Source organism: Triticum dicoccoides, chromosome 1B, assembly GCF_002162155.2.
Source record: "Triticum dicoccoides isolate Atlit2015 ecotype Zavitan chromosome 1B, WEW_v2.0, whole genome shotgun sequence".
Taxonomy (NCBI): Eukaryota; Viridiplantae; Streptophyta; class Magnoliopsida; order Poales; family Poaceae; genus Triticum; species Triticum dicoccoides.
The window spans coordinates 487,621,991-487,648,104 of record NC_041381.1 but is presented as its reverse complement, the minus strand read 5'-3'; positions in this window follow the sequence as shown (position 1 = coordinate 487,648,104).

Genomic DNA, 26,114 nt, shown 5'->3' with positions numbered 1-26,114 from the left:
CAAATAATTATGCATTAATTCCAAATGCCCAAAATAAATACTTATGAGCTCCTAAAAATATTGGTTTGATTTTTATCTCTGTCCAATATTTTCAGAGAGCAACATGAGCATTTTCTTGGACCTTTTTGGAGCAATTTTTATTTGGGTCATTTCCAAAAATGATTCTGAGGGTTTCACAAATCCCCATTTCATGTTTAAATGGAATTTAAACATGATGCACAAATGACTAGCTAGCCTCGAGCATACCAGAACTAGGGATGTGACAACTCGCCCCCACTTGAAAGAATCTCCTCCCGAGATTCAGGGGTCGACGGAAAGAAAGCGGGGTACTCCAGTCGAAGACGATCTTCTTGCTCCCAGGTAGCTTCTCTCTCGGAATGATGAGACCACTGAACTTTGGGAAACTTGATGTTATGACGTCGAGTGGCACGCTCTGCTTGATCAAGAATGCGAACCGGATACTCTCGATATGTGAGGTTATCTTGGAGATCAAGCATTTCGTGGTCCACTCCACGGATAGGATCCGAGAAGCAACGCCTGAGTTAAGAGACGTGGAAGACATCATGAACTCTGGAAAGATGTGGGGGTAGTTCCAACTGGTAGGCAACATCTCCTCGTTTAGCGAGAATGCGAAAGGGACCAATGTAACAAGGAGCCAACTTGCCCTTGATACCGAAACGATGGGTACCCTTCAAGGGAGTAACCCGAAGGTAAGCTTTGTCGCCAATTTCATAGGTCATATCCTTATGATGACGATCATACTGGCTCTTTTGACGAGACTAGACTGTTTTCAAATTCTCACGAATGATGCGAACTTGCTCTTCTGCCTCCTGGATCATATCCGGTCCAAAGAATTGTCTTTCACCGGTTTCTGACCAGTTCAAAGGTGTTCGACATCTTTGTCCATAGAGAACCTCAAAAGGAGCTTTCTTGAGACTGGATTGATAGCTATTGTTATACGCAAACTCGGCGAAAGGAAGACATTTCTCCCAATCCATACCGAATGAGATAACGCAAGCTCTAAGCATGTCTTCAAGAATTTGGTTGACCCTTTCCACCTGACCACTCGACCGAGGGTGGAAAGCGGTACTGAAGGAAAGATGGGTTCCCATGGAAGTTTGGAAACTCTCCCAGAAATGAGAAGTGAAAAGAATGCCACGGTCTGAATTGATCTCTAGTGGAACACCATGAAGTGACACTATTCGAGAAATGTATAAGTCAGCGAGCTGACTAGCAGTGATACTCTCTCGAACAGGAAGGAAGTGAGCCACTTTGGAAAGACGATCAACGACTATGAAGATAGCGTTATTCCCTTTCTTGGTCCTAGGAAATCCGGTGATGAAGTCCATACCAACTTTATCCCATTTCCACTCAGGAATGGATAAGGGCTGAAGGTTGCCAGCAGGTCTCTGATGCTCTGCCTTAACGCGACAGCAAACGTCACAGTTGGCAATGAACTGAGCGATTTCTCTCTTCATCCTAGTCCACCAGAACCTCTGGCGTAGGTCCTGATACATCTTAGTACTACCGGGATGAATTGTGAGAGGAGATTCATGTGTCTCCTTAAGGATCAGCTGTCGCAGATGTTGATTCTTGGGAATCACCAAGCGATTCTCAAGGAAAACAACACCACGATCATCCATAGAGAAACATCCACCAACTCCCTTCTTAATGTTTCTCTTGATCCGGGAAATTCCCGTGTCCTGCTTTTGAGCTGCGATAATCCGATCCTCAAGATCAGGTTCCGCCACCAAGGTAGAAAGGAATCCGCGAGGAGCTATGTGAAGGTTAAGCTTACAAAATTCCTCATGGAGAAGTTGTTGGCCCTATTGCAACATAAGATTGTTGCAATAGTATTTACGACTTAGCGCATCAACCATGACATTGGCTTTGCCAGGAGTGTAGGTAATCCCTAGATCATAATCTGAGATCACTTCCAACCAACGTCTTTGCCTAAGGTTCAGATCTGGTTGTGTGAAAATATACTTGAGACTCTGGTGATCGGTGTAGATCTCACAACGTTTACCAAGAAGGTAATGTCGCCAGGTCTTGAGTGCATAGACTACGGCTGCAAGCTCTAGATCATGTGTAGGATAATTCTCCTCATGTGGATGCAACTGTCGAGATGCATAGGCAATCACATGACGATCCTACATAAGAATGCAACCTAGTCCCTGTCGTGAGGCGTCGCAGTAGATAACAAAGTCCTTTGTGAAATCCGGTGGCACAAGTATGGGAGCAGAAGTCAGGCGTCTTTTTAGTTCCTGAAAACTGTACTCACACTGTGGGGACCACTCAAACTTTTTATCTTTCTTGAGAAGTTCCGTGAGGGGTTTGGCTACTTTGGAGAAGTTTTCAACAAAACGGCGGCAATAGCTGGCTAGACCAAGGAAGCTCCTAACTTGTTTAACGGTTTCAGGTGGAGTCCAATAGAGAACGGCCTTAACTCTCTCGGGGTTGACAGCAATGCCCTTACCAGAGATTACGTGGCCTAGGTAGGTCACTTCTGGCAACCAAAATTCGCACTTGGAGAACTTGGCATAAAGGCGGTGCTCTCTGAGTTTTTCTAACACAAGTCTAAGATGTTCGACATGCTCTTCCTCGTTCTTCGAGTAAATAAGAATATCATCGAGGTAAACCACGACGAACTTATCTAAGTACTCCATGAAGATCGAGTTCATCAAGCGGGAGAATGTAGCTGGAGAGTTGGTTAGACCGAAGGACATGATGGTGTACTCGTACTGACCATAACGAGTGACAAAAGTCGTTTTAGGGATGTCCCCTTTTCTGATCTTGATTTGGTGGTAGCCTAACCACAAATCCATCTTGGAGAAGACCGAGGATCCAGCGAGCTGATCATACAGGTCGTTGATCCTGGGGAGCGGATACTTGTTCTTTATCGTGACCAAATTAACGGGACGATAATCTACAACCATCCGGCCCGTACCATCCTTCTTCTTGACGAAGAGTACGGGGCAAGCCCAAGGAGAAGAACTAGGACGGATGAAACCCTTTTGCAAGGACTCATCAAGTTGTTTCTTAAGCTCAGCTAGTTCTAAAGGTGCCATCTTGTAAGGTCTCCTAGAGATTGGAGCAGTTCCTGGGATAAGGTCTATGACGAACTCTACATCTCTGTCAGGTGGAACACCTGGCAGTTCCTCTGGAAAGACATCCGGAAAATCACGGACTACCGGGATATCTTCAAGGTCTGGAAGAGGGCTGGCATTAAGAGAATAGAGCTGATGCTTAGCAACTCTAGTGGAGACAGTGACTATCTTGCCAGATGGATGTGTAAGCTGAACAGACCTGGTGAAACAATCAATCTTGGCATGATGAGCTCTCATCCAGTCCATACCCAAGATGATGTTAATATCCGAAGACTTGAGAGATATCAAGGAAGCAAGGAATACAAGTCTGTCAACATGGATTTCATTGCCATAACTTATTCTGGAGGTTTGCCATTTGGATCTAGGAGTTTGAATAAGTAGCGGGGAGGGCATATCACGAAATGACATGTCGTGCAAGCGGGCATAAGTTTCAGATATGAAGGAATGAGACGCTCCAGTATCAAACAGAACCGATGCTGGATGACAGTTGAGAAGGAGTGTACCAAGAACGACATCCGGATCATCATGAGCGTCTTTAGCTGAGACGTGATGCATGCGTTCACGTTCAGTGGGAGCTGACTTGACACTAATCATCTTGCGTGATGGCTTACCATGGCCAACGGACTTCTCGGGCTGGGGTGGAGCAACACTGGTCTAAGTGCAAATACGGGCAATATGGCCAGGCTCTCCGCACTTGTAACAAATCTTGGAGGTAGGATGTGGACCCGCATTGGCAGGCGGTCCACCAATAGGCCTGGGTGGAGCATACTGCTGAACTGGCTCAGGTGCCACATAAGATGGCCTCGGTACATATCCGGGTGGAAGAGCGGAGTTCGGAACCCAAATCCGGCGCTTCTGAGAACTAGAACCGGAGGAAGATCCCAAATCACGGGTGTGCTTACGAGACTCCTCGTAAGTGAGATGATATGTCTCTGCATTAATAGCCTTGTTCACAAGAGCCTGGAACGTGTTGCAATGGTGCAAGTGGAGATCACATCGCAACTTGGGGTTGAGACCCTTCCGGAACCTAGCCTGCTTCTTGGCGTCCGTGGACACCTCTTCTGTGGCATAGCAGGCGAGGTTCTCAAACTCTCAACTGTAAGCATCAACAGCCAACTTACCCTGGGTGAAACTACAGAACTCTTCTCTCTTGCGATCAATGGGAGCCAGAGGAATGTGATGCTCGCAAAAAGCCTCAGTGAAATCTCTCCAGGTAGGTATCTGGCCAGCTGGAAGCATAGCCTCATAGTTCTGCCACCAAAGATTAGCAGGACCTTCCAGGTGGTATGTGGCATAGGTGACCTTGTCATCTTCAGCTACGTTCGTGGAACGCAACTTATGAGTGATACTACGGAGCCAGTCATCTGCATCGAGTGGCTCGATGGAATGATGAAAGGTAGGTGGGTGCAAGTGAATGAAGTCATGAATGGTTACAGACCCTTTGAACCGATGTGCGGTGTTCTCCTCGATACGTGCCAACAAGCGGTTAGACTCACGCTTGTTCCTCTCCATCTCTAACATGAACTCTGTCAATGAAGGTTGATCGGGAGGATCCTCATCCCTACCATCTCCGTGGTTCTGGCTACGAGCAACAGAACTTTGCTTAACTAACGACATCCTGAGAAACGAAACCAGGGACAGATCAGCATCTACTATAGACTGTAGAATGTAGGATAAGGAAATTAGTAACTCTCGAACTCCTAGGGCAATTCCGGCAGCATAACGGGAGTAAAATGCTCAGAATGAGACATCCTGCTAAAATGGAGTAGTACAACAACTCAACATCACCACTCAAGGTTCTGAGATCACACTATACAGACTACACCGGAAGTACTCGAAACTGGGATATGACTCTGATCAACCAATCCTATGGGACTACGGAGTGGTAACACGTGATCCTGATAGACGGAAGAGAAAGCCTAGTTACTTAACCCCATCGGAAAGATAGGATGACTCAGATCAGAAGGCCATGAGGTATAAGGAGTAAAAAGAGCCTTACGTTCCTTCCCACAATCAATTCCCTTACATAACTAAAGAACTTCTAGACTCAACTTCGACCATTTTGGCTTGGTAATCCTACAGGCAGTCAGACTCTGATACCAAAGCTGTCAGGACCCTGATTCTATGCCACACCGATCTAGCATGTAACACCTCATATCACTTTGCGGCCTCACGCATGGTATTCCCACGGGTGTCACCTTACCATGCCCGGGACCGTTTGCGCCTTTTGGCACACGTATATGATAGTGTCGCTAGCATCCATATGACAAAGAACCCGGGCTGACATGGCTAGTCGTGAACCCAAAGTGGCACTAACTTACAGGGACATGCATACATGACCCAGCATCGAACGTGTCGGTCATCAGCGAGTGAATCCGGGCTGTAGCAACTGGGCTAGCAGGACTCCGGTAAACCGGGCTGTAGCAGGCTAACAGGACTCCGGTAGACACCGCGTGACATTTCCCCGAAGGGACAGACACAGGAACAAAGAAGGACACATGCCGGCCAGCCTAAGTGTTCCGGAGCAGTAGCAAGCTACCAGGGCTCGGTGGAAGCACTAGGAGACATTTCCCGGTAAGAGAGGCTACTAAGGAAACTAGATAGTCAGATCCCACACATAGCAATACACATTACATGTACGCATAACATGCAAGTATGTGCTGTACAACATGGCATCACAGCATAACTCAACAACTCATATAGATAAAGCTCAAGAGCCATCATAGCATTTATTGCAAACAGGGGTCACAAGGCCAATCATACAGAGCATACAAGCAACAAGTGGAAGCATTACATGTCTAGGTACAGACATCTACAAATGAAAAAAGGCTGAAGATCCTGACTAACTACAATATTCGATCAAGATCGTAGCTGAGGTACAAGCTACTTGTCGAAGTCCATGAGAACACTAGTAAGACCGAAGTCTCCGCTGCAAAAAGATAAATAAAGCAACATGAGTACAAAGGTACTCAGCAAGACTTACATCATATCCTATCATACATGCATTTGTATCAAGAGGGTAATGTGGGGTTTAGTTGCAGCAAGCCAACTTTGACTCTGTGGCTATCCTGTTCTACGACTACCAGAACTTCTTTGAGGTGATATGGCGCACACGAGTCCACTAATCACCACACAATACACTACTATGGATTCATTCCCGTCTCCCTACGAGAAGGCCATCCATAGCACTCACACTTGTCTTGAGCATTTTATAGTATCCACTTCAAGTTGTCTATGTACCATGTAAGCATCCAAGAAGTCCATAACCGCGGACCGGGCTATTCGAATAGATCATGTTAACCCTGCAGGGGTGTACTTCTTCACACACGCTCTCGCCACTTACCGCCATGTACACATCATGTATCTTGGCAACCTTCAAGCGGAAGCCTAGCGAGGGTGTCAGCCACAACCTGACTAACCACACAAGACTCTAATCCATGTTTATCGCCTATTCGGGTTCCATCCGCAAGGAGATCCGGCCGGGGTGTCGCTCACGGCCCCAAATGATGTGTGCAGGGTTCCCAAGCCCACCTCGCCGGATGGATCTACGCTTGGTACACCGTGCCACTTGTGCCTAGTCTGTCCCAAGCCCACCTGGCCGGGTGCCACTTGGTATACTACTAGCACTACCTACAAACACCAGAAACTAGTTGCGACTCCTGGACAGAGATCAAGTTGGTTAATAAGGCGAGAGGGCTTGGAGCGCCCGGAGCCCAATGTGTGGTAGTATCGAGTCATTGGACAACATACATAGAACTCAGTGCTTAAGGACGGTTCCAGTGAGACAACCCACCATGTACTCCTACATGGCCTCTCACCGCTACCTTTACCAAATCGTGTTCACACACTTAACTCTCAGCACCAGAACATATCATAACACTCCAATTCATTCCCAATGAATCATACCTGACACAACTCTAAGAAATAGCAGGCATATCATGGTAGGAACACAACAATGGCTTCAATCAACTCCTACACATGCTAGTGGGTTTCAACTATTTACTGTGGCAATGACAGGTCATGCAGAGGAATGGGTTCAACTACGCAGTACAAAGTAGCAGTTGAATCGTTGTTGTCCTAATGCAATAACAAAGAGCAGGAGCCAGAGAGTAGGATTTTATCGGAATGAACAAAGGGGTTTGCTTGCCTGGTATATCAACAAGGAAGGCACTGCTCCTCAGACAGGTACTCTGGAACGGTCTCCGAAGCAGGACCTATCGAGAAGGAACGGTGTCGACAATCAATACACAAGCATACGCAACAATATGATGCATGAACATGGCATGATGATGTGATGCTGTTTGTGCTACTGCTGTTAGCATTCATTTGGTTGAAGTCCATTTGAACCAAAAATTCAGATGCAACTCCAAGTTAGGCCCTTTATAAATGCCATTTTAGTGTTTCACTAAAACAACATGTATAAGTTGGTTTGTCATGCATGAAACCAGTACAAATGGATAGATTGCATTTTTCTGATAATTTTTCATATATAAATTATTTCAATCTGAGTTACGGTTGAATTTCTATGATTATTTGAAGTTTTGCTAATTTTCTAGAATTCCTGATTTAATTTAAATCCAGAAAATAAATAATTGCATCAGCACTACGTCATGCTTGCGTCAGCAAGTCAACAGCGCTGACTGGTCAAACCTGACGTGTGGGGTCCTAATTAAACAGGGGGTTAGTTTTATCCTAATTAAAGGATTAGTGGCACTGGGCCCACTGGTCAGTGTCAGGGGGTTGAATAAGCGGTGATTAGCACTAAGCTAATCACCTGATGGGCCGGGCCCACGTGGCAGGGCTCAGGCGACGGGGCTCGCCGCCGACGACCTCTCGATGCGGCGGAGTCCGCGCCACAGGCCACGGGGGCGGCGTCTGAGAGCACCGTAGCATAGCCCGGGCTCTCACGCATCTGGTGGGCAGGTGGGAGGAGCTGGGGGGGTGACTTGGGGAGAGTCAATTTCTCTTGGATCGGGTTTAAGCCCAATCTAATCGTAGTCTATAGCCACTCCCAGGGCGGCGATGTGATCCAGGAGCTCATTTAAGGAAGAGAGCTCCATCGGATCGAACTGCTCGGCGAGTTCCGAGTCGACGTGGAGATTGCTTTTGATGACCCCGAGAAGTCATCGTCGGTGCGGCGGCTGAACAGGCGGTCATAAGAAAACCGCCTAGCCGGAGAGTTTGGCCGATAGCCAAAGCTCCTTTGGCAAGAGTGCCGTCTTTAAAGACGGGACGTGGCATCCTTCCTGATGGCGACAACAAAGTGGAACTCTCAATGAAAGCACCAATGTCGGTGTCAAAACCGACGGATCTCGGGTAGGGGGTCCCAAACTGTGCGTCTAGGCGGATGGTAACTTGAGACAAGGGACACGATGTTTTTACCCTGGTTCGGGCCTTCTCGATGGAGGTAAAACCCTACTCCTGCTTGATTAATATTGATGATATGGGTAGTACAAGAGTAGATCTACCACGGGATCAGAGAGGCTAAACCCTAGAAGCTAGCCTATGGTATGATTGTTGTTCGTCCTACAGACTAAATCTCTCCGGTTTATATAGACACCGGAGAGGGTTAGGGTTACACAGAGCCGGTTACAATGGGAGGAGATCTACATATCGTATCACCAAGCTTGCCTTCCACGCCAAGGAAAGTCCTATCCGGACACGGGACGAAGTCTTCAATCTTGTGTCTTCATAGTCCGGGAGTCCGGCCAAAGGTCATAGTCTGGCCATCCAGACACCCCCTAATCCAGGACTCCCTCACCCGCCAAGGTAATACCGGTACTGGAGACAAAAACAATTCGGACGGTGCCTACAATGAATACAACCCCGAACAGCCCGCCTTCGAGCAGGCCGAGCAGGAAGATGGGCAGGACAGCCCAGATGAACAGGCGACGGACGGGTATCCGGGGGAGGACAACTACATGCCTTCCTCTGAAGACGAGATTAGCCTCGGCGATGACAAGTTCGGCGTGCCCGAGGACCCCGCGGAGCAGGAGTGCTTCAGGCGCCGGCTTATTGCCACTATGAGAAGCCTGAAGAAGAAGCAGCAGCAGCTTCAAGCTGATCAAGACCTGCTCATAGATAGATGGATAGAAGTCCTGGCAGCCGAGGAATATGGATTCGAGCACCACATGGCTGACCGGCCGCCTCGAGGCCGGGATAAAACGGCATATCAGCCCGAATACCAGCCTGCACCCCTGCGCCAGTTTACTATGGCCCCGGGCAATACTCAGGACCTGCGCGATAAACTGGATAACGCCGCAGGACAACCAAGATCGATCTACGGATCACGGGGCGCGCTGTAGCACATGACGATGACCGTCATACCGGATACACTAACAGCAAATCCGGGCGGGTCGAATATAACCAGTCAGATGCAGCCAGACTGCATCGCAACATAGCCCGACACAGAGGTGCCGCACACCCCCTCCGCTTCACCGATGAAGTGATGGATCATGAATCATACGATGAAGGGTTCAAACCCGTAAACATCGAATCATACGATGGCACAACAGACCCCACGGTATGGATTGAAGATTTCCTTCTCCACATTCACATGGCCCGCGGAGACGATCTACATGCCATCAAGTATCTTCCCCTTAAGCTCAAAGGACACGCCCGGCACTGGCTAAACAGCCTGCTTGCAAATTCCATTGGCAGTTAGGAAAACCTGGAAGACGCATTTCTTGACAACTTCCAAGGCACATATGTGCAACCTCCGGATGCCGATGACTTGAGCCACATTACTCAACAGCCCGAAGAATCAGCCAGGAAATTCTGGAATCGGTTCCTAACTAAAAAGAACCAAATAGTCGACTGTCCAGACGCCGAAGCCCTGGCGGCCTTCAAGCATAATATCCTTGACGAGTGGCTCACCCGACACCTCGGCCAGGAGAAACCCAAGTCTATGGCAGCTCTCACGACACTAATGACCCGCTTTTGCGCGGGCGAGGATAGTTGGTTGGCTCGCAGCAGCACTACGCCACATTCTTGCATGTTAGATGTCCGTGACAATAACGGCAAGATACGGCGCAACAGACACAAGCGACGGAACAATGGCGACAACACCGAAGACACGGCGGTCAATGCAGGATTCGGTGGATCCAAATCCGGTCAGAGGAAGAAGCCATTCAAAAGAAACAATCAGGGACCGTCCAGTCTAGACCGTATATCGGAGCGCTCGTGCCAAATTCACGGCACCCCGGACAAGCCAGCCAACCACACCAACAGAGACTACTGGGTATTTAAATAGGCCGACAAAATAAACACCAAAAACAAGGACAAGGGGCTGCACAACAACGATGACGAGGAGCCCCGGCGTCTGAACAAGGGGGGGGGGGACAGAAGAAATTCCCCTCCCCCCAGGTGAAAATGGTCAACATGATCTACGCCACCCACATCCACAAGCGGGAACAGAAGCAAGCACTACGGGACGTCTACGCGATCGAGCCAGTCGTCCCCAAATTCAATCCATGGTCAGCTTGTCCGATCACCTTTGATCGTAGGGATCATCCTACTAGCATCCGTCATGGCGGCTCATCCGCATTGGTTCTAGACCCAATCATAGACGGATTTCACCTCACAGGAGTCCTTATGGACGGAGGCAGCATCCTGAACCTGCTTTACCAGCATACTGTGCGCAAAATGGGCATCGATCCTTAAAGGATTAAGCCCACCAAAACCACCTTTAAAGGTGTAATTCCTGGAGTAGAGGCCCGTTGTACGGGCTCTATAACATTGGAAGTGGTCTTCGGATCTCCGGATAACTTCCGACGTGAAGAGCTAATCTTCGATATCGTCCCTTTCCAAATTGGTTATCACGCACTGCCCGGACGAACCGCGTTCGCTAGATTCAATGCAGTGCCACACTATGCATACCTCAAGCTCAAGATGCCAGGCCCGCGCGGGGTCATAACAGTCAATGGAAATATGGACTGCTCTCTCCGTACAGAAGAGCACACTGTAGCCCTTGCGGCAGAAGTACAATGCGGCCTCCTCCGGCAAGCCACCAATCCGGTGATGACAACCTCAAGCTCCGTCAAGCGAGGGCGGAACACCCCGCAATAGGATCAGCAGGCATGCCAAGAGCATGACTAGCAGTCCGGCCTCCGCTCAAATCCCATCAAAGCAGCATTCGTGCGACGCGTACACAATTACACACTCAAAATACCATGGGCACAGGCGGAGGCGTAGCAGTGGCTCAGTCAACAGTACGGTATTGCTTCGTAACCTTTCCTTTTACCTTTAAGGACATTGCTTTAGTCCAGCTTCTCCAGAAGAGCTGGATTGTCGGACTTACATAGGAGAGAAAGCCAAGGAGGCAACATGCTTTGTGCACAGAAGGAAATACCCAGGTGGAATCTATTTACGATCGTTGTAGCTACTTTATCTATCTGTACGTAGCCTACCTCTGTATAGGGTATGTCAAATAATCCTTTTTATCTCCGCTTAATGCATTCATCTTAAACATATGCTTAAACGTATTATTCATCAATGAGAGATCATATATAGCGTCATCTTATTATTCTTATTTGAGCATTCTTTCTTACAAATGTCTTTTAATATTGCATCCGTACACTTTGGTACGTTTAGTTTGCCAGGGGCTTCTTATGGCACCCCATAATACGGCAAGACAAGTTCGAGCACTTTCAACAGTGCGGCACCCCGAACTTATAGCATTATATACATCAGCTCCGAATCATGTCTTGGGTCTACAGTTGGGATAGCCCGGCTCCCTTGTTTTGGTGCCTTACGTTCCGTTATATCGGCTAAGGTAGCGCAGGGAGAAGTACTGCGATTGTGCCCTGGTTCTTCCGGACGAGCACCTCAGTAGAGAAAGCCGAAAACTGACCGGCATGATGTGGCGAGAGCTGGACGCTGTTCGAGAGGTCTTAAAATCCTTAAAGATTTTTCTGCTTTAGGCGATAATTTGGCTTCATCCGATCTAGGCGTATATAGCGCCCCAATTTGGCCTTCCGGATTCTAGGGGCTTCACCGAAATTTAAAATTGTAGACTTCTATGGCTAAGTGAAGGTTATAAAGCCGCATAGTCCGATTTCCTTCTTCGCTGCGCTGGACACCTCATTAAGGGACCAAACATTTGGATAAAGAGTGTCTGGGTTATCCACGAACACCCCATTACTAGTTACATGGGGGCGGAAGCCGACGACTGGCCTACTTTTAGAATTTGATAAACAGCTGCACAGAAGGTAATATTTTAAATAACAAAAGCGCTACTTAGCACAAGTAACTTCGTCTTTCAATTACAAACATGACAGAAGTGAATTCATTCAAAAATTATGTCCTTGGTACATTCATCGGCCACGAGGCGAGCACCCTTCATAACGCCATCATAATACTTCTCGGGAATGCGATGCGGCTTGCCCTCTGGCGGCCCGTCCTTCACCAGCTTCACCGCATCCAGCTTGCCCCAATGCACCTTCACACGGGTAAGGGCCCGACGGGCACCCTCAATGCAAACGGATCGCTTGATGACTTCCAGGCGTGGACAGGCATTCACCATCCGCTTGATTTGGCGGAAGTAGCTGGTGGGCAGGGGCTCACCAGGCCACATCTGGACTATGAAATCCTTCATAGCCACTTTGGCCGCCTTGTGGAGTTCGACCAACTGCTTCAGTTGGTCACTCAGAGGCGTTGAATGTTCGGTGCCAGCATACTGGGACCAGAACATCTTCTCTATTGAGCTCCCCTCCTGGGCACGGTAGTACTCCGTGGCATCTGATACGCTGCGTGGCAGATCTGCGAATGCCCCTGGAGAGCTCCGGACTCGGGTAAGTAAAAGAAACGCCTCTTCCACATGTTTGCTTTGCGTAAAGAATTTCTTACCCGCCGTTATATTTTTGGCCTCCTGGATTTCCTGCTGTGCCCTCTCGGCTCCTTGGCATCTTTTTTACTTGTAAGGGCCTTCGCAAGCTCGGCCTCTTTTGCTTTAAGCTCATGCTCCACGGACTCGACCTTTTTGCCGAGCTCCTGGAGCTCTTCTTGTACCTCGCCCACACGGGCTTCTTGCTTTTTTGCGCTCCTTGCATTCCAAGGCCGCCTTGTGTTCGGCCTCGTACAACGCTTTCTTGAGAGACGCCACTTCGGTGGTGGCCTCTGTTACCAAATCATGACGCTTCATCGTTAGCATATTTAAATTTTATCTGCCATTCATTATATAAGAGAGGGGAAACATTCACCTTTGCTCTCTTCGAGCTGCCTCCTCGTGAGGTTGAGCTCTCCGTGCGCCTGCTCCAGGTCCTATCTCAGTCCGGCGATCTCGGCCGTACGGACCACAGCGGCAAGCAGCACAACCTGCTTATTCAAATTCAAACTTATTGTTAAACTCCTACGGATTATAATTGACCCTCCGTCTGGTTTTTCCTTCCGAACACCAAACAGAGTATCAGGGGCTACTACCTATCGGGTGGTAATTTCACACATTTTTACTACTTACCTCAAAGCCTATTAGGAGGCTGGTGCAGGCTTCGGTTAGTCCGCTCTTGGCGGACGAAACCTTCTGAATCACCACACTCATGACAGTACAGTGCTCTTCATCTATGGAAGCGCTGCAAAGCGCTTCCAGCAGACGATCCAACACCTCGGGCGTAGCGGAAGTACTCGGCACAGACGGCTCGCCCTCCTTAACAAGGGGCTGTCCGCCTGAGTCTGGAACCACGGGAGGTTCTGGAACGGTGTTTCGCTGTGAGTCCAGCTTACTGTGACTCTCACCAACACAATTCGCGAGGACCTTGAACCCCGCGTGTCCGACGTTTGGAATGCCGCCTTGGGGCGCCTCCAGATCCACCTCCCCCCGCTCGGGGAGCCTCTGGGACAACACCTCCGTGTCGTCCGCAGGCCGAGGAGAAGTGGCTGTTGGGAGTGAGTTCATTGCTGACTCACTCAAGGACCCGTCCGAAGATGACACCTCGGGATGGGCCCTGGCCGGACTGCATAGAAGTTCGGCGTTATAACAAAACTATGAAGCAAAATTACGATGGAGTGCGGATACTTACGATCGCACTAGGGGCTTCTTCTTAGGCAGCCCCCCTCCTCGCTATCGGCGGCGGTGGCGGAGTAGTCCGGAAGGGACACCTTTCCCTTCTTGGACGTCTCAATCTCCCCTTTCGGGGCAGCCTTCCTCTTTTTCTCCCCCCCCCCCCCGATACGAGGAGGTGGAGTTTCTTCTTGTTTAACCCCACCTCCGCGGGAGGAATCTGGCCCGTCGTCATCGGACAACGAGGGTATGACGGCCTTGTGCCGGGGGCCTCTCCTAGTCCACTGGTCCGCCCTCTCAGGCCCCTCGACCTTTCTGGAAGGGGCGGCCTCCTCTTCTTCTTCTTCTTCCCCTTCGGGGGAGGAGTGCACCTCATCGTCTTCGGACGAGGCTTGCGCAACCTTAAGTCGGAGACCCTTTCGGGTCCCCGGGGCCTTCTTATCGGCCTACTTCTCCGGCCCCTTGTAGGGCGCCAGGACTAGCATCTTCGTCAGAAGATCATTAGCTGGGCCTTCCGACAACAGAGCCGGGCAGTCAATCTGCTCCGCTGTCTCCACATAATCCTGAATAAATATGCACAATTACTTAAGGCTCCCCCATGAATGTATTGGGAAGAACCGAATCCGGTGGCAGCCTGAGAACTCACCTAAATAGGACGCCATGCGGCGTGGAGCCCACGGTCCTCGGATATGGGAGGAGGTACTTCAGAGGCCTTGAACAATGCCTTCCACACGTTTTTGTGCTTCATGCCGTAGAGCCTTTGAAGCGTCTGGTGTTCAGCCGGGACAAACTCCCACAGATTGAATGCCCTCCTTTGGCACGGCAGAATCCGGCGAATGAGCATGACCTGGATCATGTTGACAAGCTTGATGTTCTTGTCCTTCATGACCTTGATGTAGTTGATGAGTCCGGTCAGCTCTGTAGATTCGCCCCAGGACAGGCCCTTCTGTTCCCAGGAGGTGAGCCGCATGGGGGTTCCGGATCAGAACTCGGGGGCCGCCGCCCAGTTGGCGTCGTGCGGCTCGGTGATGTAGAACCACCCCGACTGCCACCCCTTCACGGTTTCCACAAAGGAGCCGTCAAGCCAGGTGACGTTAGGCATTTTGCCCACCATGGCTCCTCCGCACTCTGCTTGATGGCCACTCACGATCTTCGGCTTCACGCAGAAGGTTTGCAGCCACAAGCCGAAATGAGGCTTGATGCGGTGGAAAGCCTTGCATACGACGATGAACGCCGAGATGTTGAGGACGAAGTTCGGGGCTAGATCATGGAAATCTAGCCCGTAGTAGAACATGAGCCCGCGGACGAAGGGGTGGAGTGGAAACCCCAGTCCACGGATGAAGTGGGCAAGAAACACGGCCCTCTCGTGGGGTCCTGGAGTTGGAATGACCTGCCTGCCGTCTGGTAGCCGGTGCACTATGTCTGCGGCCAAGTATGCGGCCGCCCGAAGACTTGCGATATTCTTCTCCTTCACGGTGGAAGACACCCATTTGCCTCCTGCTTCGGACATGTTTAACTGTGCGGAGAAGACTTGGACTAGGGTACTGGAGCTCGAAGGGGCAAGAGTGGGCGGAGGAGGAAGAAGGCATGGGTAAAAATGGGGAACTCTTATCCCTTTATAGAGGCGACGGAAGCGGTGCGCCTCCCCACTAGCATGTTGAGAATCGCTTACTTCCCAAGCGCCACGATTGATGGCACAGGGGGATTACCCATACCCGTATTGATGAGAATCCCGTGATAAGGGGACATGATCTCTGCTTTGACAAGACGTGTCAAGGAAACTGCCTCGCAATACGCGCTATGGCTGGTTGTGGAAAAACGGTTCGAATAATGACCTGGCTGTAATGGCATATCACGTCGTCTAAAAGTTGTCAGCTAAAGTATCATTCTCTCTACGGTGGTATGTGAAGATCATTTTGCAGATCCGGACACGGTCTACGTGTTCGATAATAACCTTGGAGTATTTAGAGAAGGAACCCGCCTTGCAATGCCGAAGACAAGACTGCGCGCCGGACTTATCGTCATTGAAGCCTGGTTCAGGGGCTACTGAGGGAGTCCTGGATTAGGGGGTATCCGGACAGCCGGACTATATGCATCGTCCGGACTATGGAAGCGTGAAGATACAAGACTCAAGACTTCGGCCCGTGTCCAGATGGGATTCTCCTTTGCGTCGAAGACAAGCTTGGCGATCCGGATATTATATTTCCTTCCTTGTAACCGACTCCATGTAAACCCTAGCCCTCTCCGGTGTCTATATAAACCGGAGAGGATGGTCCTTAGAAGGACGATCACAATTACAATCATACCATCATAGGCTAGCTCTTAGGGTTTAGGCTCTACGATCTCGTGGTAGATCTACTCTTGTACTACTCATATCTTCAATATTAATCAAGCAGGAAGTAGGGTTTTACCTCCATCGAGAGAGCCCGAACCTGGGTAAACATTGTGTCCCTTGTTTCCTGTTACCATCAGCCTAAGACGCACAGATCGGGACCCCCTACCCGAGATCCGCCGGTTTTGACACCGACACCAGGAAACCCAGCATGGCCAAAACTTAAGTCATATCGATGCATATAATGGTGAAGAAAAGGCACTTATGGAAAGAAAAATGCATATGTGGCTGGCAAGAAGCCATTAAAGTGGTTATATTTAGCTTCCGAATAGGAAGCCCCCAGGTATAGTGTGCATGCATAATGCGGTCGGAGTGCTCAGGGCATCCGTACAGTTTTAAGGCTGTAAAAAAAGGAAAAAGGGCCGAGAAAGGAGGAAAGGGAACATAATTGAAGAGACGGAGTTAAGGAGACGAACACTGGGTTCGGCACTAGGCGTAGAATCTCCGGAGTCTGGCCGCGTTCCATGGGTTTGGCTCGAGTCTATTATCAGATGCGCTGCGCAGATGGTATGCTCCTCCAGTGAGAACTTTATCAATGATAAAGGGGCCCTCCTACTTGGGTTTGAGGTTGTCATTCTTCTTCTCAGGTAGGCGTAGAACGAGTTCGCCAATGTTATAAGTTTTGGCTCGTACTTCTCTACTTTGATACCTTCGAGCCTGGTACTGATAGAATGCGGAACTGGCTTTAGTGACATCACTCTCCTCCTCCAAAGCATCTAAGTTGTCCTGCCGGTCTAGCTCGGCTTCCTTCTCTTCATACATGTGCACGCGAGGTGAGTCATGAATTATATCGCAGGGCAGCACTGCTTCTGTGCCGTACACCATAAAAAATGGTGTGTATCCGGTGGTGCGATTCGGCATGGTCAGCAGCCCCCAGAGTATGGAGTCGAGTTCCTCCACCCAATGCGTGTCTGATTCCTTCAAGGATCGCACTAGTCTGGGTTTGATGCCGCTGATAATAAGACCATTTGCACGTTTGACTTGACCGTTTGTTTGGGGGTGATAGACAGAGGCGTAGTCGAGCTTAATTCCCATTTTGCCGCACCAGGCTTTTACCTCCTCGGCTGTAAAATTCGAGCCATTTTCAGTGATGATACTATGGGGGATACCGTAGCGGTGTACAACCTCTGATATGAAGTCTATCACTGGTCCGGATTCAGCCGTTTTAACTGGTTTGGCTTCTATCCATTTGGTGAACTTGTCCACCATGACCAATAAGTATTTTTTCTTATGGCTTCCCCCTTTAAGGGGTCACACCATATCCAGCCCCCAGACCGCGAAGGGCCAAGTTATGGGGATCGTTTGGAGAGCGGTAGGGGGCATATGGCTCTGATTGGCAAATAGTTGGCAACCAACGCAATGTTGGACAAGGTCCTGTGCATCCGCCCGGGCTGTCGGCCAGTAGAATCCTGTCCGAAAGGCCTTTCTCATGAGAGCTCGGGCGGCCCCGTGGTGCCCGCCTAGTCCGGGATGGTTTTCGGCTAAGAGCTGCCACCCTTCCTCTTCGGAGATGCATCACTGGAGCACTCCGGTGGCGCTCTTCTTGTAGAGTTCTCCTTCATGGACTTTGTAGGCTTTAGAGCGTCGCACAATACAACGTGCCTCATTTTCGTCCTCGGGGAGCTCTTGCATATTAAGGTAGGCCAGGAAGGGATCAGGCCACGGGGCGATGACATCCATTATTTCGTGGGCCGGAGATGTTATTTCAGTGGCAGAGCCTCCAATTATGTCAGAAGGTTCAGAATCTGGGGTTGTGTTCGGAGCCGGACTAATAGTGCCGGACTCCCCTTCCCATGCCACGAACGGCTTGAACAACCTTTCTAAGAAGATATTAGGTGGGACAGGGTCGCGTCTAGCGCCGATGTGGGCGAGGATATTGGCCACTTGGTTATTTTCTCTGACCACATGGTGGAATTCGAGCCCCTCGAACCGAGCTGCCATTTTGAGGACGGCATTGCAATAAGCCGCCATTTTCGGGTCCTTGGCGTCAAAGTCTCCATTTACTTGAGATATTGCAAGGTTCGAGTCCGTGCGCACTTCGAGGCATTGAATGCCCATGGAGACTGCCATCCTAAGACCATGCAATAGAGCCTCGTATTCGGCTGCATTGTTGGAGTCTGTGTATAATATTTGGAGGACGTACTGCACCGTGTATCCGGTGGGGGATGTCAGGACGATACCTGCTCCCAATCCGGCCAGCATTTTGGAGCCGTCAAAATGCATGATCCAATTTGAGTACGCGTCGTACTCTTTAGGGAGTTCGGCCTCTGTCCATTCGGCGACGAAGTCAGCCAGTACTTGCGACTTAATGGCCCGCTGTGGTTTGTATGTTATGTCGAACGGAAGGAGCTCAATAGCCCATTTAGCAATTCGGCCTGGTGCGTCGCGGTTATTTATTATGTCATTGAGTGGTACTTCGGAGGCCACCGTGATCGAACACTCTTGAAAGTAGTGTCGTAGTTTCCAGGATGCCATGAAGACCGCATACGCTATCTTTTGATAGTGCGGGTACCGAGATTTACATGGAGTGAGGACAGTGGACACGTAATATACCGGCTTTTGGAGCGGGAACTTGTGTCCGTCTGCCTCTCGTTCGATGACGAGCACTGCGCTCACAACTTGGTTTGTTGCAGCTATCTATAATAGCATGGGTTCACCAATGTTTGCCGCGGTCAGGACTAGGTTGGTGGTCAAGAGTTCCTTTATTTCTTCCAGTCCGGCCATGGCCGCATCCGTCCACTTGAAGTGTTCGGTGCGTCGAAGAAGGCGATACAAGGGTAGTGCCTTTTCTCCTAAGCGGGAGATAAAGCGGCTTAAGGCAGCCACACATCCAGTTAGTTTCTGGATCTGCTTGAGGTCTGTTGGGATAGCCAACTGTGACAGAGCTTGGATTTTTTCTGGATTGGCTTCAATTCCTCTATTGGAAACGATGAAGCCGAGCAATTTTCCGGAGGGTACTCCGAAGACACACTTCTTCGGGTTGAGCTTGATGTCGTATGTTTGGAGATTATCGAACGTAAGCCTCAAGTCATCTATTAAAGTTTCGACGTGTCTTGTTTTGATGACCACGTCGTCTACGTAGGCCTTTACTGTCTTGCTGATTTGGTTTTCCAGGCATGTTTGAATCATGCGTTGATAGGTTGCGCCGGTGTTTTTTAGCCCGAAGGGCATGGTATTGAAATAGAAGGGGTCGTACGGAGTGAAGAAGGCCGTTGCAGCCTGGTCGGACACCGCCATTTTTATTTGATGGTATCCAGAGTATGCGTCGAGGAATGACAATGAGTTGTATCCTGCGGTGGCATCAATTATCTAATCAATGCGGGGGAGGGGGAAGGGATCCTTAGGGCAAGCTTTATTGAGGTCTTTGAAATCGACACACAAGCGTCAGGATTTGTCCTTTTTTGGTACCATTACTAAGTTTGCTAGCCAATTCGGATGTTTGACGTCTGTGATGAATCCGGCCTCGAGTAGCTTGGCTAGCTCTTCCCCCATGGCTTGCCGCTTAGGCTCTGAGAAGCGTCTAAGAGTCTACTTGACTGGCTTGTATCCTTTCAGTATATTGAGGCTATGTTCGGCCAGCCTGTGTGGGATGCCCGGCATGTCTGAAGGATGCCAGGCGAAAATATCCCAATTTTCACGCAGGAAGTCTCGCAGTGCGGCGTCTATTGTGGGGTTCAGCTGTGTCCCGATGGAAGCTGTCTTCGACGGGTCCGTTGGGTTGACCTGGAATTTGACTATCTCGTCCGCTGGCTTGAAGGAGGTGGATTTAAGTCGCTTGTTGAGTATCACGTCGTATCTGTCCACTATTGCTCGCAGTGTTGTCAGTTCTTCGGCCGCGAGGGCTTCTGATAATGCCTCCAGGGCCAGGGCGGCAGTTTTATTTTCGGCGAGGAGTGCAACGTCCGGGTCGCTAGCTAGAGTGATGATTCCATTGGGCCCGGGCATTTTGAGCTTCATGTACCCGTAATGGGATATAGCCTAAAAACTCGTGAATGCGTCCCGCCCCAAGAGGGCGTGGTATCCGCTGCTGAACAGGGCCACCTGGAATGTAATTTCTTCGGACGTGTATTTCTCCGGCGTGCTGAATACCACATCCAGTGTGATTTTTCCCGCACATTGTGCCTCTCTACTAGGGATGATTCCCCTGAAGGTCATCCTGCTTCGTTCAATGCGGCTCTTATCAATTTCCATCTTGTTAAGGGTTTCCTCATAGATGAGGTTTAGTCTGCTTCCGTTGTCCATGAGCACTTTAGTGAGCCTGAAGCCATCCATGACTGGGCTAAGGACCAAAGCGGCTGGTGCTTGGACTGTTCGGAATTGAGGTTCGTCACTGGCATTGTAAGTTATAGCCGTGTCGTTCCATGGGTTTATTGTTGCCACGTGGCAAACTTCTGCGAGGCTGCGCTGAGCTCGCTTGCGCCTATTATTTGAGGCAAAAGTCTTGAAGACTGTAAATACCGTATTGTTGTCTTCGGCGGGATGTTGCTGTGCTGTATGTTTTATGAGGAGATCCTCGCTGCTCTTTGCTACATGCCGGAGTATCCAAGATGCTCTAAGGCTATGTGTTGGCATAGTATCTGGTGTGCTGTGAATCTTGCATGGCCCGTTTAGCCATTCTTCCAATACGGTTCCGCGCCTTGCGGCGGGCTTTATTTTTTGGTACTTGAATCGGGTGACTTACGAGAGTTTACCCTTTTAGTTCAGACAGAGGATCTGGCTAGAGCTGGATTATCCCTGAAACTTGTTCGGGTTTTCCACACGCTTTCCATCGCGCAGTAGTTTTTCACGATGGCCGCTAAGTCAGCGAAGTGTACTATGTCACGGTGACTTATAGCGTTGAGAATCCCTTTGTCCGTGCAATTTTTGCAAAAGAGGGAGATTGCGTCTGCCTTGCGACAGTCCTTGACCCTATTTATCACAAGGAGGAATATGGCCCAGTAATGATGTACTTTTTCTCTGGGCTCTTGTCTGATATGGGAAAGATTGGATAAATCTGGGTGGATGGGTGGATTTGAATCTGAATCCCGACCCAATCTGGGACCCACGGGCAAAGAGGCTTCCATGCTTAACGGCTCGGGTTCTGGGGCGTTGCCCGATTTCTTCGGCCCGCCTCCCGATCCTGAGTCCGGGGCCGGGGTCATGTCCTCCCGCGAGCGAGTGTCCGGCTCGGAGAGCTTGGAAATCTGGACATAGTTCGTCCTCAAAGTAGAGGAAGAATTAGGATGATGCTCTTCCACTACCGCTATTTCATGGGTGGCCGGTGGAGAGTGAATCTCCCTTTGGTTAGGTTTAAGCCCGATCCGGTCATAGTCCGTAGCGACGCCTAGGGCGGCGATGCAATCCAAGAGCTCATTGAGGGAGATGAGCTCCATTGGGTACAATTGTTCAGCAAATTCCGAATCAATGTGGAGGCTATTTTTAATGACCTGAGAAGTCATTGTCGGTGCAACAGCCGATCGGGCGGTCATAACGAAGCCGCCCAGCCAGAGAGTTTGGCCTAGAGCCAGGGCTCCACCGGAGGTGATTTTTTCTTTGACAACGAGACGAGCCATCAAGCCTTATCGCGACGACACAGTGGAACTCTCAATGAAAGCACCAATGTCGGTGTCAAAACCGGCGGATCTCGGGTAGGGGGTCCCGAACTGTGCGCCTAAGACTAATGGTAACAGGAGGCTGGGGACACGATGTTTACCCAGGTTCGGGCCCTCTCGATGGAGGTAATACCCTACTTCCTGCTTGATTGATATTGATGATATGAGTATTACAAGAGTTGATCTACCACGAGATCAGAGAGGCTAAACCCTAGAAGCTATCCTATGGTATGATTGTTGTTGTGTCCTACAGACTAAACCCTCCGGTTTATATAGACACCGGAGGGGGCTAGGGTTACACAGAGTCGGTTTACAGAGGAGGAGATCTACATCCGAGTCGCCAAGCTTGCCTTCCACGCCAAGGAGAGTCCCATCCGGACATGGGACAGAGTCTTCTGTCTTGTATCTTCATAGTCCAACAGTCCAGCCAAAGTATATAGTCCGGCTATCCGGATACCCCCTTATCGAGGACTCCCTCACTTTCCCTTACAAACTTCTTGGTTCAACTCAACATCTTGACGGAGGCTCCCAAGCGACACCTAACCAATCTAGGAGACACCACTCTCCAAAAGTTAATAGATGGTGTGTTGATGATGAACTCCTTGCTCTTGTGCTTCAAATGATAGTCTCCCCAACACTTAACTCTCTCTCACAGTTATGGCTATGGTGGAAAGATGATTTGAGTGGAAATAAACTTGGGGAGGGCTAGAGATCAAGATTCTTGTGGTAGGATAGGAATATATTGATCTCAACACATGAGTAGGTGGTTCTATCTCAGAAAATGTATGGTGGAAGTGTAGGCACGTTCTGATGGCTCTCTCACATATGGAGAAGGGGTGGAGGGGTATATATAGCCTCCACACAAGATCCAATCGTTACACACATTTGACCCATCTTGGTGAAACCGAATGAATAAACTCGGTGGCACCGATTAGTTCAAAATGTGAACCTTAGGAATATCGGTGGGACAAACTGGAACAACTCGGTGAGAATGATGTGCTAGGGCTTAGGGAAAACATCATCTCCGTGGCGCCGATTGCATCAACCGGTGAGATCGAAGTGAACAATGAGCAAACAAAGAATCTGTCAAGCAAACTCGATGAGACCGATTGCACATTCCGGGGACATCAAAATGATACTACAAGAAACAGAGAGTTTGCAAGGCCACCTCGGTGAGACCGAGACCCATATTGGTGAAACTGAATTGCTAAGGTTTTTGGCAGTGGCTATGTCATATGAACTTGGTGGCCCTGGATAGAAAGAATCGGTGAGGCCGAGTTGGAGTTTAGGATTTTGACATATTTGGATGGATAAAGTGGATGAGGATTTTGGAGCAATATCACTAAGCATTTGAGCAAGCAAGTCATTAAGCAACACCTCATCCCGTTTTAATATTATTGGCTTTCCTATGGACTCAACAATGTGATCTTGGATCACTAAAATAAAGATGGAGAGTCTTGAGCTTATTGCCAACTCGTCCCTCACATTTTGAGGGGTCCACATCTCTATTCCATGTCATCCCATTCATTGAACTTCCTAAAACATTTATCTTGAATGGATATTAGTTCAATGAGCTATATGTTTTTATGAATTACCAAAACCACCTGGGGATTAGTTGCACTTTCAGTCCCCCCCCCCCTTTTGGTAATTGATGACAACATATAGATCAAAGCTTCGACAAATGATAAAATGAATGAAATACATCATCGCTTTGAGAAGTATGTGATAAGCAAGAGCTCCCCCCTAAATTTGTGCATTATTTTAAATTTGCGTTTGAATGCAAATGCAAAATCGATTAGGATCATGGGTTACTCTTCCATTTCACACACATCTTGGTGGAGCACACAAAATGATAAGAATGAAATAACATGCATGCATCACCAAAGATATAAGTGAATGATCATACATAAGCAATCATAGGAATAGGCATTTAAGCACACATTAAACATAGTATGATCAAACACATCACCACATATAGTATCTAACGAGCATAAAACAATAAGTAGCATCAACCAAATGAAGTAGCAAGGCAATAAAAACCAACAAAGAGGCAAAAGGCTCTCTCTCTCACACAGCCTATGATCTATACATTTTATCCCCCTTTGGCAAGATTACCAAAAAGCTTGAAAACATATAGTGATGTATGACACTCTAGGTACGATCTCCGAGAGCTCCTGGAGAGGTCTTCCGCCTTGTTGCTCCAGTGTGCATAGACGGCGTTGAGAGAACTCGTTCTGCAAATGCCTTAGCTGATGTCTGTTGAGCAGGTGGAGTTGACACTGGTGTTGGCACTATGGCAGTGGCGACTAGAGTAAAGTGTGTAGTCCTGATATCTGCAACTGGCTCAGTAATAGACCTCTATTCCCTTGGCATTGTCTGAAATCTATCAGTGGTAGGTCTATCATGACTATCCTCAGCATCATCTCTCAGCTTCTCAACAATGGATTGAATCTCTGTGACCTTAACATCAAGATTATACATCATATCTTCCACTATCCGCTCAATGTTCTCCTGATTCTTGGTTAAGTTGGCCAAACTCTTCTCAATCCTCAAAGTTTCTTCTAACAGATATGTCAGTTGATCTTGCTTGGTCTTGGGAGTCACAATGGATGCATTAGGTTCACTTTCTGCCTTTGCTGCTTTGTCTGCCTTTGCTTTCTCAGCTTTCTCTTCAGCTTGAACTGAAGTTGGGTGTGAAGCATCCATCACCACTTCATTGACCTCAAACTCTGGCTGGAGAGGAAGGTGCTCTCTGTCAAGAAGATATGTGCATGTACCAACCTTGGAGTTGATAAGCATATGTATGTGTGGTGCATGTCCACATGACCTCTTCTAATCAGCAGCACTATGTTTGATTGTCTCTCTACATCTGGAATGATTCTAGTGGGTCTCTTTGGAGTATAATCCTTAGGTGCAGGCTTGGGCTTGGGCTTGGAGGGTGCACCTGCAGACTTCATGGCATCTCCCATGAGCTTTTGAGACTTGGCAAGGGGCAGCTAGTTCCTCTTCTTCTTCTTCTTCTTTAGGAGTGTGCTTTTCAAACTCAACCATTGGATAAACAAGTATGCACCATCTTCCTCTTTTCCTTTCTTTCTTCTTCTTCTCACCAGCACCACTTGGTACCTCAGCAATCACTTGCTCTTGAGTAATTGTAGACTTTCTGAATTTTGACATAGGAGCTCTCTTGGCAGGGGCTTTCTTCTGGAGACATGACTTTGTTGCAGTAGCAGCATACTCTTTCTTGAGCACTTTCTTCTTTGAGGTTACCTCACCTTCAACCACAAAGTCTTCATCCTCACTGTCTGATGTTTTCTTCTTTCTCTGTCTTGTGGCAGCTTTGGGCAGATTGCTTAGAGTGCTTCTACTACCATAATCATAGCTTCCACTAGGACTTGTGCCCCCGTTGAGATTAACTTGCTCCTCTGACATGTTCTGGCTATCACTTGTTTCAGACATATTTGCAGACAGACCCTATAAATAGATAGGTATGTGAAGAGTGGATGAGCATCATAAAGAGCAGCTTGTTTTGCAAAAAAAAAAATTGAGTCTAGATCCCAGTTTTAGTTTTCTACAGAAAGCATTTCGGAGCTACCGATTTGAAAATCTCGGTGACACCGAAGCACCGACATAGTCTAAACACACAACATTGGTCAGACCAAATTGCAATTCGGTGACTCCGAGATGCTAGGTTTTCGCTGAGGTTTTGCTTCCGGTCTCACCGATCAGTACACTTTGGTGGCACCGAGTTGTACTAAGTCCAATGGCAAGGGCCAATCGGTGGGACTGAAAACTTCATTTCGGTCGATCCGAGATGAGCTCGGCGGAAATCTAACCCTAATTCTTTTTCATCAAATCTAATCCAAGGAAGTTTTCTATGGATAGGAAGTTTTCATTCATGGCAAGAATCTAGGCATTGACTTTGTGCATTGAATCAGATAAAGGAATTAAGACAAAGGGGTCGAACTGTACCCTAACTTGGTGACGGTTCGCTATGGCGGCAATGGCAGTGGAGAATACCGTTGATGTTG